The sequence below is a fragment of the Diabrotica virgifera genome, chromosome 7 (genome assembly GCF_917563875.1).
Source record: "Diabrotica virgifera virgifera chromosome 7, PGI_DIABVI_V3a".
Lineage (NCBI taxonomy): Eukaryota > Metazoa > Arthropoda > Insecta > Coleoptera > Chrysomelidae > Diabrotica > Diabrotica virgifera.
Window position 1 is genome coordinate 20808763 of NC_065449.1, and position 6124 is coordinate 20814886.

Consider the following 6124-nt stretch of genomic DNA (forward strand, 5'->3'; position numbering starts at 1 on the left):
ATGTGACAAATGGTTAGATGCGCAATGAGCAGATCTATCCAATGGTATTAAAATCTGAAAACCGTTAATTTTCGACTTGAGCGGTGTTGTAAGCTAAGGGACGAAATGACAAATGTTACTACCCAGAAATATTGGTAAGAATGAATGTATTTTAATCTTTTAAGAGATTTCTGGAAAATAATTTACCCAAACTTTAAGACTGGTCTGATATGAATTTAAACCGTAAAATAAAATCGAAAAAACTAAAATTAACTAAACTATAAGGATACGGAACAGTCATTTTGATTAAGAAATGCCGGATACTTTTTGGGAAAATTACATTTGTAATGTTTGTTTAGTCTCCTGAAAAATTTCAAAAAAATGGATCTAGCAGGTTTTGATTCTATAGGCCTCAAATATGGTTGGATGACGTGGAAGATGATATTAAAACTATGAATGTAAGACAATGGAGAAGGGCACACGAGGGGTCTGAATGAAAGGACAACCAGACAGACAAGGATCCATTCAGGGTTATGATGCCAAAAGAAGAAGATTGTGTAAAAGAAATCAGATAATGAGGTAAATATAAGTTAGGTTGTGTAGTACTTATTATGAAAACCTTCAGTGGAAGTGACAGTAATTACTCAATATTTTTTTCGAGGCTCATTATAAATATACGAGAGTTAAACCAATAACTAGGTAGCTAAATGACGTAAAACGCCCTCTATAACTCATAGGGACTATATAACCCGGTCTATATAGACATTTCAAATAACAACAATTGCCGGAGAGCCAAATTTTGGTGGAGAGCTAGGGTATACCATAACAAATAAAGTTTAAAAAGTCCCCATCGATCCCATGTGTGCGTCAAAAGTTATTCGGGGTCAAAGGTCAAAATTTGAAATTTTTTGGATTTTTTTCGAAAACGGTAAGTTTTATCAAAAAAAAACCTTAAAATTCTCTACAAAAATAGTCCTTACTATTTTTTTCCTAAGAATTGCCATTTCTGAGATATCGCGATTCAAAGAGTCACATTATACATGATATGCTCACGTTTCCACACCACCTGTGAGGTAGTGTACTCGGCGCGTTTTTTTTTACCGTGGTTCCCCCTGTAGGCCTACTCCACTAACTGTTTTGACAATTTTAGGATAATTTAAGGAAACAATACCGGTCAAGTTCTAGATATTACCTTATTACTGATATTGATTATTGATATTGCTATTGATTATTAGGTTAACTATTGTTTTGATTTCTTTAGATATTTTAATCAGATTCATATTCTTGAAAGTCTACTTTAACAGTCAAGTCTTCTTCGATTTCATCTTCTTCCTCTTCCTCTTGCAAAAATTGTTCAAATGTGACTGAGTCATTGGTCTCTTCATTAAAATCACAGGAGTATTCCTCTGTTGTACTAAACTGGACATTTGAGCAAGACTGTCCTTGGCAGTTGGTACACACTAGAAAACACAGCAACCCGACTTTTTTACATCCACATTTGGCACTACAACCTTTTTTGCAATTGCAAAAAATAGTGTTAAGGAGTTTTTCTGGAGCAGGTGGGAGTAAGGTTTTCATCGGTTCCAGAGTATTATCTATTAATTTCCAACCCCAGTCTTCTGGATTCAGTTCATTGCCTAGCCATGTTTGAACTTGATAATATACTCGATACAAATGTTGAAAAGCAGATGCTGATGTTGGAGGAAGACATGATAGTTGTACTTGTTTCTTGTTTCGCGTATTTTTTACAAAAGTTAAGTATCGGTATTTATCAAGACAAATAATTTTTTTGGAGCTCCATAAACCGCAAGAAGAAAGCGAATTCCTTCCGTAATTATTGTTTGCGGTGTAGTATCAAGTTCTGTAAAAAATCTTTTTTTTTTTTCGAATAATTTAAGTACTGACGTTTTGCCCCTTCTGTACATTGCGGACGTAGTGTCGCAGCCGGTTATCGCATGTAAAAATAAAATGTACTTTTGGCATTTGGGATAAGCCGATAAACTATTCGAAGATATATCTCTGTTCGCTGTTGAACCCTTCCAGGTTTCAGAAAATAAATAACTTTATCTACTGGAGTCCTTGCAGTAATCAGTACCAACAAACCAACATTTTCACCAACTACAATTGTTGTGTTTGTTGCCTTAAATTTTTCAATTGCTGTCTCAATTATAAGGACATCTGCGTCATTTTTAGCTTGTTTAGCTTTGTAGCCAAATAACGGTAACGGTACTAAATGGTAGACGCTTGTAATAAGTACTTATATTCACTTGAACTGAACCTTTAGCACTAAAAGAAACAGATAATATTATGAACCAGACCTACGAACAATACTGTAGCCATTGCCTATAATAGACAATCTGTTCTTTTTTAAACAATGGTATAGCCAAATGTTTTTCAAGGCCACGTGGATAGAGGAAATTTAGTTTGGAACTGATTACCTTTTGAAGAAATATTTTCAGAATAGTATAATATACTATGTAAAAGAGACACAAATAGGAATTTATACTTGTCTTAAGGGTCACATATGTATATACGTGGCTTATATGTGCATATAATGTATAAAGTAAGTTTTAAAATCGCGATATCTCAGGAATGGTAACTCTTAGGAAAAAAATTGTAAGGACAATTTTTATAGAGAATATTAAGATCTACAACTTTGGTTTGAGGTTTTTTTGAAGTTATACTTCTTTACCGGCGATAGAGAGTAAATTTTTATATGGGAAAACCTAGCGACCGGGCGCATGCGCATTATAACTTTGTTCTGATTGGATGTTCAAATGACATGTCAAAAATTATTCAATATGGTGGCTGTGGCACAGCTGTAGTTAGATTATTTATGGTTGTTGCGTTTTAAAATTTGTGTGAAAAGAAACAACAAACAAAAGTTAGTTAATAGTTATACTGCCTTTTTAAATAGTTTTCATATACCTATATTTTTGGACTTTTGGACTATTTTGGACAAGGAAAACTCATTCTAATTTGGTAAGTACCTAGTTTTTATTATAATCATATTGTAATTATACATTTGGATTAGGTTGAAATACATACATTTATTTTCTCAAGAATGCGGATTTTAGAGAGAAATCCAGAGAAATCCCAAATTAGGTTCGATTTTTATTTTTAAATTATGATTTTTGGCGTAGATTTATTTATCTAGTAGGTATGTAATGCTTTGATTTACATACTTAATTTGATTACCAACAAAAGTTCTACCAATCTTCATCTAATATATTGTTTTCTTACTGTTTTGTTATATTTTTATATTTTCTTCCACAAAATTTAAACTACATAATTTTCAAAACAATTGTCAAACAGTAAAACGTTCAGTTACCGTATTTTTCCACATGATAAATAATGTGCGATTGGACGAGTGAGTCTACGCTTCGATTACGAGTCAAAGCGGCACGAAATTCAAGGGTTCAATTCCCGATGCAAGTTTTATTTTTGTATTTTTTTATGCATATTATGATTGTAAGTATATTTGTTATATAATTTTTTTTTCAGCAAATGCGTATTTATAATTTTTGCCAACAATTATTATCGTCCAGAAATCATTTTTTCTTTGTGGCATTTTTCAATGTGTTTGTGTGCGTTTTATTCTTTTATTTTTTTAAATTTTTGGTATAGTCTTAAAAATCATATATAATAATATGTAGTAGAAGTATAACTTCTTACGTGCGTACAAAGTACACACACATTCTTTTTTTGATAAAACTTACCGTTTTCGAAAAAAATCCAAAAAATCTCAAATTTTGACCTTTGACCCCGAATAACTTTTGACGCACACATGGGATCGATGGGGACTTTTTAAACTTTATTTGTTATGGTATACCCTAGCTCTCCACCAAAATTTGGCTCTCCGGCAATTTTTGTTATTTGCCAAGCATTTTGATGTCTAAGTTGACCGGATTAATAGTAACGTCATTGAATTACTATGTTCACAAATAAGTAATAAAAAACGCTGGACGGAAGGGCCGCCCGAGAACTTTATCGTACCGATCTATTATCGTTATCGTACTAGATACTGGCATTCTATAAAAATAACAAAGTTACTCGTTATTTTGATATTTTAGAAACACCTTGTATACCTGAAAATATTTTATGGTTCTACGCATCATTAATTCCTGCATTTGAGAAAATCTTCGATGCCATATTTCGGGGACACACTATAGATTATTGCATAAATCAATAGAATATTAGTCATACTTGCATTTCAAATTAGTTCATTTTTCATAGAGAAATTAATAGTTTACAATATTTGCATTTTACTGCATGGATTTTAATGAAATTTTGGGAGTAGCCCAATCTCCTAATTCAAAGTCTATCCTATATACTATATACTATGGCGCTTTTATCATGGGGGCGGTTCCCACCACTTCTCGTGGATATTTTATTTTCGAATTGCATGGAGCAAAAGGAAGAATTTTAAGAAAATTTAAAAATGCGCTCTATAATTTGTTCTTTTTTTTTAAATCTTTCATTTTAAACCCGTCCAACTTTTTGAAAGTAGAAATAACACTATATTAAGAGGTATTGCAAAAGAAAAACACTGCATTTAAATTCTGGTGGATGAGGGGTTAAATGTATGTACTTCTCATTTTTCCTTAAAGTACATTAGTCATATAACTTTTTGCACCATATCTCGCTTAGTTTGAATGTAAGCGACATTTAACGGTGCTCGTTTTAAAGGCCTTTTCAAACACTACAAAAGTATGAGACTTTGAGCATGCACCAAAAAACACTATTTTTACCTACCATATCTCTTCTTGTATTATATGTAAATAGAAAATTTACGAAGGAACGAATCTCTTTGTTGTTTATAATCTAAAAAGAAAATTATATAGTGTTTTTAGTTTGATGCATAGTTTTTAAGGTATTCACAAAAAACCGTCCGAAAACGTGTCATTTTTAAATGAAAATGGCCAATTTTCAACTACGCATAACTCAAAAAGTATTGAGTTCTCAAAAAAAAGTATAGATCAATTTTTACTTAAAAATAGGTTCTCTAGCCACTTCCATGCTTATTTTGACCAACAAATTTTCTACCCCCTTGAAGGGGTGGAAATTGCCCCAAGATAAAAGCTCCATAGTATATAGGGTAGATTTTGTTTCTTGAGCTATTCCCTACTTACTGTGAAAATATCAAGTATATCAATGTAGTAGGATGGAATTCGGAGCCAAATACTCTCATGACTGCCCTATAATAATGCTCTGCTATGATCGTGTGAGAGAGGACACGCATAAGATTCTAGCAAAATTTCTATTTTCTGTAACTTTTCGAGTTTTTAAGTTACAGCAACGAGTTTTATGTCATTGGAAAGGTAATTTTGCATTATTTCAAAATGTGTAAAATTATACAGGGCGTATCTAAAAGATTAAGATTTTTTTTTCATTTCCGGTTCAACCGGAAGCCATATTGTAGATAAAATTTATTGTGATAATAGATAATAAAGTACTATATATGTCTGCCAAATTTCAAATTTTAGTTTCTATTACAGAGGAAGTTACGGGCACTCGAATATTTTTTTATAAAAAATTCATAACTCCCCTCCTATGAGGAGTTAAGAAATCTGACTAATGTTATTCAATTTACCGATAGGATATCAAAAATATATCAAAAAATAAACAAATTCCTTGGAGCCATTTTTGAGAAAATCTAGTTCTAAATGTCAAATTTTGACCCCTTAAATATAGGCAACCCATAACTTTTTCTGAGAAACGATATTATTCCTGTTGTATCCCCATCTTTAGGCTATATAAATATTTTTTCAAATTAAATTTATCTTAAACAAGTTTTTAGATTGGTAGGGAAATGTGTCGGGTGGGCGGTCAGCCATGCTGGCCGCCATTTTGGATTTAGAAATGTCAAATTCCGTATTTCTATTTATCTATCGATGAGCTAACTTTAAGTTAAATTTCATTCGTTTCGGTCAAAATTTGCAAAAATGGGCCCCAAATAACCCCCCTATTTCGGCCCCCATTTGAGAGATTTTTTTCAAAAGCTTAGTTTCTCGACAAAATTCTCTTAAACTTACTCATACCGAATTTCATCGAAATCGGTCTAGTAGTTTTTGCTGGGCGGTGGCGACATACGTACGTACGTACATACGTACATACTTCCGACATGTTTTTTTTTATTTGCTTT